Here is a 10,080-nt window from a genome sequence, read left to right as displayed (position 1 = left end):
TGCAGACATTTCTCACATTCATCATACCTTTCACCTTGCATCCTCATGACATCTCACCACCCCACCTTTTGCATCCCCAAACACATGAATCTTTTTATACATAAAGGAAGGGAAGGTGCAGAATGAAAAAACATCCAAGACGAGATTGACGACGTCATCGGGACATCAAGTGCCTGCAGCAAGGAAATGGGAGCACAGAAGCCAAGCCAATACTGGAGCTTAAACCGGGGCTTGGCATTTGGAGATCTCCCAAAATGAACAAAACCTGTGGGGAGACAGGGCGTGTGCGTGCTGCAGGCATACAGGCAGCTGGCATCACACAGACAGAATTAGTAAGACACCCGTCCTCCTCCAAGTAGGTCAGGTACGACTGGAAATGAGAGGATAGCATACAGGGAAGGCTAAAAACTCCAGGGGGAGAAAGTCACAACTCCGCCAGAGACATAAACAAGGTCTAAAGGTCATTTTAGGCCAAGCCTATAGGTGCAGACACGTACACGTGTGAATGTCTGACGTCTGACTGAACCCCCAGGCGGCTTCACACAACCCCCGCAACGTGTACACCTGTAAGAACTTTCTTGAATTTATTATACGATATACGCCACGCCTGGGGAAGAGCAGAAGTATCTGAAAAACCTCTGCAGGCTGTCATCAATGTGAACAGTACCGGAACGTGTCGGCCTGTCAACCCCAAGGTTGAAAACAATGAGATTTCCAGCATCTCCATGCATAGTTTATTTTGCACTTTTTAAAGGGATCCTATCATTAAAAAAAAAAAAATTGTGACCAACACGTAGGAATAGCCTTAAGAAAGGCTATTTGTCTCCTACCTTTAGATGTCTTCTACTCACCGCCGTTCGGTAGAAATCCCGGTTTTGGTCGGTATGCAAATAAGTTCTCGCAGCACTGGGGGCGGTCCTCAGCGCTCAAACAGCACTGGGGGTGTCCCCAATGTTGCGAGAGAACTCTCCAGCGCCACCTCTATCTTCTTCAGGAACGGCCTCTGCACGCGTCTTCTTCCAGTGCTGGGGGTCAAACTTCTAGGCCTCGGACAGAGCCGACTGTGCATGCCCAAAGGCCACAAGAAAATGGCTGTTTACTTACTGTGTAAGCGGCCATTTTTCTTGTGGCCGCGGGCATGCGCCGTCGGCTCTTCCTGAGGCCTAGAAGTTTGACCCTAAGCACCGAAAGAAGACTCGTGAAGAGGCCGTTCCTGAAGAAGATGGAGGCAGCACTGGAGAGTTCTCTCGCAGCATTGGTGATGCCCCCAGTGCTGTTTGAGCGCTGGGGCCCGCCCCCAGTGCTGCGAGAAAACTTATTTGCTTACAACCAAAACCGGGATTTCTTCTGAACAGCGGCGCAGAGAAGACATCTAAAGGTAGGAGAAGAATAACCTTTCTTAAGGCTATTCCAACGTGTTGGTCACAAAAAAATTGCGTTTTAATGATAGGATCCCTTTAAGCACATGTGCACACGTGTAGGGACACGTTCTTGACAAGGGAAGCTCCATTACACTTTGTTTATTTCTAGGAGGAATAACAGAGGAACAATACACCACAGTTCTAATAAGAGATGCTCCAGAATTGTTATTCCATGGGATTTACTGAAACAGACACGTCAGAAGTGGCGACAGATCCTCTCTAAGTGAAGAATAAACCTGACTTGTATAAATCACTAAGAGATCTACGGAATAACACCGACCGCAGAAGCCTATGGGTAACAAGACTGAGAAGGGAGAGGGGCGAATACGTTTTCTGTCTGGAAAGCTTTACCCAGCAGCCATCCGCACGTTTGACTAATGGACGCTCTCTCATTTATAGTACAATAAAGACAGGTTTACCATGAAAACGCGTCTTGTTAAATATTTAACCATACACTCGCCAGAGTCTGCTCGATCTCATTACTGGTCCCAGTAGAAGCAGATGAATGAGAGTTTCCAGTCTGACCTGCTGCAGAAGGGAGCAGCGACACGCACTTCACGCTAAAATGCACATTTCAGACACGGAAATTCCTTGTTCGTGTAGATCATCTAATATCCTACACAGCAAATGCAATCTCCGACTGGAGACAACGGTAATGGGTAGTTACAAAGGATTTAATATGTGGCTACTAACCCAAAGAATTGCTGTAAGTGCAACTAGAATCTGGTCATAGACCAATACTGGCTGACGCGTTTACCCCAATAGTAAATGTATAGGAAGATGAGAAACATCTCTTCTTCTGAATCCTATTCAGGACACATGCATGCTTGGCTGAACCGAGCATGCATGTACTTGGTTGAACCGAGCTTTGGAGAAATAGCAGACACTTCAAGTCCTATAAAGGCACATATATAACATTACAGCCCCATCGAGGACAATATTTGTAGGCAACTGGGCAACTCGGACTATAAAACCAGACAAGGAGAACTTACATAAACCTTTAATAATAGGAGTGGCAGCCACAAATGACTTACCCATTTTCCCATACATCGTGTGCCCACCTATGGCCCATTACAACGTTTAACTAGATAAACAGGTTAGGAGTACGTTCCCACGAGAAAACAAAAGACGCAAGAAGAGACAAAAGTGCAAAGCGTGACAATGCCGCAGCATTCAGCAGCCATGGCCGAGGGTATGAAGTGGTTAATGCTGGAGTTACTTAGCATACGGGGGAAGGTCTGAGCCCTTCTGGGTTCATATAAAAGATATATTTCTACACACAAACATATATATTGCAGTCTCCAGGGAAAGACATAAAGCCTCGGCAGGGCGTCCCCCTGCAAATTCAGACACAGAACACAAAGGCCGTCTCATAGGAGCCGGTTCGCTCTGCACATTCCTCTCTCCCGGGTTCCTTGGGAGAGCTATCAGGTGGCAGGCCCCAATTTTCTTATTGTTCAGGGAGGTGTTTTCTGATGGGAAAGGTGAAGAGGGGATTTGTGAGGTCTGAAAAATGATCCCTCCGAGTTGGGTAAACAAGAAATGCTTTGTTGCTAGGCCGGATTCACAAGCTGTGTGATAAATGCGTGTGTTTAATGCGTGTACGGTGACATGCGTGGACCTGCGGGCTCTAGACAACCAGAGAAGTGATTCAGCATCCCCAAGGAAGGCTATGAAGAAGTCTACAGATCTGCACGCACCCTTATCCTAGAGCACAAGCGCCGACCATTTCGCCATGGATCAGACGGTCGTTCATGTTCCCCTCTAGTGCCGCTAGGGATGAAGTTTAGAAAAAAAAAGTTAGAAGTAAGTTGCCAGGCGAGAACCTCTGCCTGACAAGTTCATGAATATTAAAATGGAAAATCTGCATATCCTTAGGGCTTTTGGCTCCACTGGGGGTGGGAAAGAAATCTGTTGTGTGTGTGCCGGGAGGGGGAGAACAAGGATCCCCCCCAGTCTCCGCCTGACAAATCCCTTTCACGTCCCCGGCTTGGCTTTTGTTTTAGGATTTCCACGATTGTGCTGGGGTCTCTAAAGCCGTGTTATCTCATTACGTTCCACAGCTCTCAATGCCAATAATTTGCATATGAGAGAGTCTAAACAAGCCCCCCTCTCAAGTCCCCACAACTCCCCTTACCCTCATGAAGTGGGGAAGTGAACGATCAAAGCTGTGTAATGCGGCTTACATTCCTCGCCCATTCAGCCGCATAAAGACTGGCACAGAGGGGGTGGGACGGAGAAGCCAGTTGGCAACGGGGCAAGAGAAGTTGAACAAAACCCTCTAAATCTCGAAGAATTCATAGGGAGTGATCATTCACCAGCTCCATCTGCTTCACCTGACACCATCCCATCAGGTATCGATAACAGTAACAAACATAAACCCGGCGTCCACCGACGAGATGGAAAATATTCCAGGGCGAGCGGGTTCTAACAAATATATGAGGACAGGGGTTCTACTAAATCAATGAATGCCCTTAGTCAGGATTGGGAGGCTCTGCCAAAATCTGCAACACAATGCAAAAAGCCCTATATGTACATCGAAAGAGCCCTACTGCATCCCGAGCCCTACTGCATCCCGAGCCCTACTGCATCCCGAGCCCTACTGCATCCCGAGCCCTACTGCATCCCGAGCCCTACTGCATCCCGAGCCCTACTGCATCCCGAGCCCTACTGCATCCCGAGCCCTACTGCATCCCGAGCCCTACTGCATCCCGAGCCCTACTGCATCCCGAGCCCTACTGCATCCCGAGCCCTACTGCATCCCGAGCCCTACTGCATCCCGAGCCCTACTGCATCCCGAGCCCTACTGCATCCCGAGCCCTACTGCATCCCGAGCCCTACTGCATCCCGAGCCCTACTGCATCCCGAGCCCTACTGCATCCCGAGCCCTACTGCATCCCGAGCCCTACTGCATCCCGAGCCCTACTGAATCCCGAGCCCTACTGAATCCCGAGCCCTACTGAATCCCGAGCCCTACTGAATCCCGAGCCCTACTGAATCCCGAGCCCTACTGAATCCCGAGCCCTACTGAATCCCGTTCGTGTCCGTAGCTTTGTTGGTACAAATTCAACTGAATGTTAAAAAAACAAAAACAAAAAAACAACATAATTGTTCCTGGAGTGGACCAACCGGCTTGTAAAATCTAGAGTAATGTGACCGACCTCAACATGTAGAAACTGGAAAACACCAGCAAACATTTACCAGAATGTATTAACCCAGGTTAACTACCTGGCGACCATACTTGTCGGCACTCACAGAAATCCTCTAAACCCGCCACTGAATTTCACCGCCAGGGTTGTAATACTATTGTTGATTATTCTCCAGAGAGCGGAGTCACTAAGCGGAACATTACAACAAGCCGAGAAACACAGCCGGACTACAATCCATATATTTAGTAGCACATCCTTCATTGAATCCCTCCAGGCCGCACGAATTGGTAGAATCTTCAGCTAAATTATGACTACGCCCCTTGACAACGCCGACCGTCCGTGACTATTTCCAAGAATTCCTCTGGATGCAGGATACCGTAAAGGGTCAGGTAAAAATTGGAGAAAATACCTACGTTTTTAGACAAAAGAGTAATACATATTGTTAGGCCTAAAAACGGTATGCTAATAATGTCATGGGTTCTGGCCCGTTACTTTCCTCTAGTTGTAGGGACTGAGGAGCACTGATCAAATAACGGACCCAGTCACAAAAAATATTAGTATTAATAATATAATAATTCAGAACAATCTACGAGCAGCAAGTTATAGTATAGGAGGAGCCACGAATGTAGATAGCCATTCACGTAAACCTCTGCTGATTTGGAGTTAAGAGTCCAGTGGGCGGTCCTACTCCATGATTGACAAATGGCAAACACTGGTTAGGACCGCCCACTAAAGTCCAGAAAGCAAAAAGTTAAAAAAAATTTCTATAGGAAATCATGTGTCTTCTCTGCTCATTTTGCTCTGAACCCGGTGCCAGTAAAATTTTCATCGTGTTACATTTAGAGATGAGCGAACACTATTTGGAACAGCCGTTCCGAATAGCACGCTCCCATAGAAATGAATGGAAACGGCTTTGCCAGCGGCTGGTTGCTTAACCGCCCGCGTGCCGGCTATGTCCACTCATTTCTATGGGAGCGTGCTATTCGAAACGGCTGTTTCGAATAGTGTTCGCTCATCTCTAGTTACATTGACTATATAGAGGATCATTCATCACGAAGGTGACAACCGATTCCGCTCTTGCTCCTATCATTCTAAAACTATTTTTTCTGTTGGGGACATGCAAACGAACATGTGTGTATCGCCGAGCCACGAATGAACAGGACATGAGTGACAACTGGGCCGCCGGGCCTCCATGGCCCCAGTCCTTTAGGTCAGCGAGGATAGGCCACAAAAAAGGCAAGAATAGGACATGTTTTGAATTCTATATGCCCTGAAAATTGGTACCTCTGGGTAAAAGTGGTAATAAACATGGACACGTAGGTAGGGTTGAGCGATCGGGATCAGAAAAGATCGGATCCCGATCAGGGATTGAGCAAATTTCACGATTGGCTGGAAAATGATCGGAAATCAGATTTTGAAATCTCAAGATCGGCTCAACCCTAAAAGTGACTTTTCCCATAGAGAAGCATTGACTAGGGTTGAGCGATTGGGATCAGTAAAGATCAGATCCCAATCGAGCAAATTTCACGATCGGCTGGAAAATGATCAGAAATCGGATTTTAAAATCGATCCTGAAATCTCAAGATCGGCTCAACCCTGTATGCACGCCATCATCGCCAATCATAAGGCTCTATTCACATAACATTGAAAACCGGCTGTATGACTGTTTTCCCATGGCTGCATTTAAGAACAACCGATTTCCAAGGGACAATTCACCATTTTAGTGGCCAATTCTAACAGGGCATGTCCTATTTTCCTTCCTTCTCCCAGACCCCTCGACAGACTCACGTCTATAAAGAACTTAGGAAACCGCCTTCCCCACGTTGGTCATGAAAAAAGTCCAATTTTCATAACCGTTTTACGTTACGTCATCTGCTAAGGACCGTGACAGAGTTTATACAACAGATAACTTTAGTGGCGAAGTCTAAAAGATGGAGATTTTTCTAGTTCTGAGGGAAGAAAAAAGAAAGGCGCTGCGCTACTGTTAGGGGGGAGAAGGAGCGAGAAAAAGCATCATTAAATCGTTTAATGAGCTTTGTGAAGACAGGACGCAGCCTGCGCAAGGTGTGCCAAGCATGCACTATTTCCTTCAGCTAAAAAGGTATTTAACAAGGAAAAAAAAATAACTATAACGGCATATACGAGATGCCCTCTTGTGCAGGCAGACGCCCAGACGTGAAACCAGGGGCTAATTCTATGACACAATTGTCTACAGACAACTGCAGGGCAACTCCTAACACATTTTACAACATTGTTATGTTGTCGAGGAATTAACTATTCACCGTCGGCATTCCCTAGTGTCAAAAATGCTTAGTTTAATGGGGAGTCAGGGAGACGCTGCACTTGACAGAGAGCCGTCAGCTTTTAAAGGGGAGGCCTCAAACATGTTCCTTTTACTCGGTCAGCAGCACTTTACTTCCATAGGCCCGGTTCATATCTGCATTCGGGTTTCCGTTTAGGGACCCCCTGAACCTATACGCATTAAAAAGCGGTTACCTTCAGGAATCGCGCAGACCCCATACACTATAATGGGGTCCATGTAGTTTCCGCACGAAACGTGCGGAGAAAATAGTCCTGCAAGCAGCACTTTTCTCTCTGCATATTTTGTGCGGAAACCAAATGGACCCCGTAATAGGCTATGGGGTTTGTGGGTTTCCCAGGTCACCGCTTTCCTATGCGTATAGGTTTCCGTTTGGTGGGTCCCCAAATGCAGAGGTGAATGGGGCCTCACACTAAAAACCATCACAAGAGGTAGGGGAGCTCCATTTTGGATGGTCACTGTTGGTGCAAGTTCATAGATGCAAAACATATAAGCCAAAATTCTACCCCCTGCAGTCTGCCCCGTTTGAGGCTACTGAGTGCCACAGAGCACCAAATAGCCAAATTGTCCTCGGCCGTTCCAGCTGGGATACTCTCCTCTCACTGCCTGGATTCAGTGACAAGTTAGTGGCCAGGCTTAGTCTGTGTAATAAACAGCTCGGACAAGCAGGGTGTCTCAGACTAAACTGCACACTTCTCTGAGCTTACACCAAGAGATAGCAGGCACCATTCTAACTCTTAACAGAACCTAAATGCATTTTGCAGACCTGGTATTAGCCATCACAGTGAAGACCATAAGAATAGACATGTCTGGGAACAGGGTGTGACAATAGGACCCCAGCCACCGCTGCTAGCTGGCAAAGATGGCCTGAAACCTGGAAAACAAGGCGATCTAATGAACAGTACCTGAAAGACCAAGCAAGATAACTGAAGTATTCTACCCAATACATCTTTGATCCTGGAGATGGAGACTAAACACAACAGCTGTTGTGAACCCGGCCTTACAATGCACAACGATCAAACATACTACACGCATGACTATCAATATACTGTCATGAAATGGGGACTTTTTCTATATTGTCTTTTGCATATGAACTGCTTACAAGTGGAGTGCTACCTAAAACTGATCACAACCGCGCACACCGCTCTGGTCCATTAGAGTGTAAGCTCTTGTGAGCAGGGCCCTCAGTCCCATTGTGTGATACGACTATTACTCTGCAATGTATTTTTTTTTCCTACAATTTGCAGAGTGCTGCGGAATATATTGGCGCCATATAAATAAAATATATTACTACTGCACGGGTTAATCCCAAGGGAAGAGAGTTCACCCAATTCCCCGAGGAGTCGGAGCATGAATAGTGCGGCTCTGTATCATTACGTAATACTGATCATGTTCAAGGGGCGAACGGCTAAAACAGAGCTCGACTATAGAAACTGTGGCATAAAAGATGGGGGAATAAGAGCGGGCAGCGGATCGCCACAGTAATGGGGCAGAGGTACACAGCCGGGGCGGAGAGCATCTTTACTGTGAGAACCAAACGCCATCCCGGCTAATTAAAAAAAAAACCTCCACCCGGAGGCCAGTATGGGGAAAACGAGCCAGCCTATATACTTGAGACAAGTATAGCCCTATTGTCTGGGGTTAAAGGGTGACTCTTAATGGACTGTCCAAGACAAGGGACAGGCAGAGCTCTCTTTGTGCCTCTATTCCTTCTGCTTATTCACGGGGCTCCCCCCCTTACAGACACACTTAAGCCCTCTTCTGTTTCACACACCGGCCCCCATTGATGTGCGCTCTACACACCCACTTTCTGGTCTCTAAATGGATTTACAAGATGCACCAGTGAGGCAGAAACCGGTTTCTATAGCAACTTTTGCTCTCTTTCACCCCCTCCACCCTTCCCTCCATTTCCCCCCCTTTCCCAACATCTCCGCACGTCTTCCCGATCAGTAGCTTCTCACCTCCGAGTTGAGAAGGATGAAAAATATATTAAAAAAAAAACAAACCCCCTACAGCAAAGTGTCCGTCTCGAAACCACAAGACCCCTTCACACTCGACGGGAAACCTCTGCAAGCCAAAAGGGACCAAAGACGGGCATGGTAGCCACCCAACGAAGCATTAGGTTGTCCATCTTAACCAACTTTTGAGACAAAATATTGCACCGAAACAAAAGGAAGGAGGCCTGGAGAAGAAGAATAGAATACGAGGCTGGGCTAAAAGGTTAAACTTCCCCCCCACCCCCTCAAAAAAATAAACCCCCATTCTCCCTACAAGGTGTTAAAACTAAGTAAGAAGGAAGTTGAAAGGGTTAAGGCCCACTAGGCCCCATTTTTGTGTCAGGATCTCCTGCCTGCTCCAGACAACAGAACTTGAGGCTCATTGTCTCCTTTCCAGTGCCAATTAAAAGCCCGGGCCTGTCAGTCACGTCGTTCAGGGGGTTTTTTTTGTTCCTTTACTGTCATTTCCTGTCAAGTAAACTTCTTTCTGCCCATGTCTCCCTCCTTCTATGCAATGAAAAGAAGCTAGTGGCCCACCCTCTTACCTCATTCCCTGCATGGGAGATGAATCCCCGCGGTGAGGGAGTGCAAGGCTCCTGGGCGGAAAGGCAATTCTATTGAATACATTAGAAGCCAGAGAGCGGCGAGACCTGCAGGTAGTTTAGACCCGAGCATAGACACCATCTTAAATATTCTGGCGTCCTATGGAGAAAAGACATATGGGGAGGCCACGATTTGCCAGGTTCGTGCGTAGACGTCTACGTGATGGCTATAACAGCTCATATAAAAATGCCATTATAGGAAACCAAATATTTTACTATACCGTAATTTATTACAGTCGGCACTCCCCTAGACTAACAGGATTTCTAAGCGATCCTATAAGACACCATATTAGACTTGGTGTTCATACCGATTCCATCGTTTTGGCTTTTTATGACATACATTATTCTGCACTATCCCGAGTTCATACAGTTTAGGAGAGAACCATTCGCAAGGACCGTCAAAGTAGTACACAACAAAGTACAAATCAGTCCTGGTTCACATCTGCGTTCCATATTCCGTTTGGGGAGTTTGCATTGGCAAGCAGAGAGCTTATGAAAGCACACGGACCCCATAGCCTATAATGGGGTCCATGTGAATTCTGCACAGTGTCCGCATAAGTACTTCATGATCTACTTTCTTGTCCGCATGAC

The 10,080-nt window shown here is 47.0% G+C and overlaps 1 protein-coding gene across 1 annotated transcript in view; it reads right to left on the bottom strand.

Annotated features, from left to right (window-relative positions):
- Window positions 1-10,080, bottom strand: part of EFNB1 (ephrin B1) — a 45,307-nt gene that overhangs the window by 12,409 nt on the left and 22,818 nt on the right. The gene's annotated exons all lie outside the window — the stretch shown is intronic.

Source organism: Leptodactylus fuscus, chromosome 11, assembly GCF_031893055.1.
Source record: "Leptodactylus fuscus isolate aLepFus1 chromosome 11, aLepFus1.hap2, whole genome shotgun sequence".
NCBI lineage: Eukaryota > Metazoa > Chordata > Amphibia > Anura > Leptodactylidae > Leptodactylus > Leptodactylus fuscus.
The sequence above is the reverse complement of the archived record's forward strand: the minus strand, read 5'-3'. Positions and strand labels throughout refer to the sequence as shown.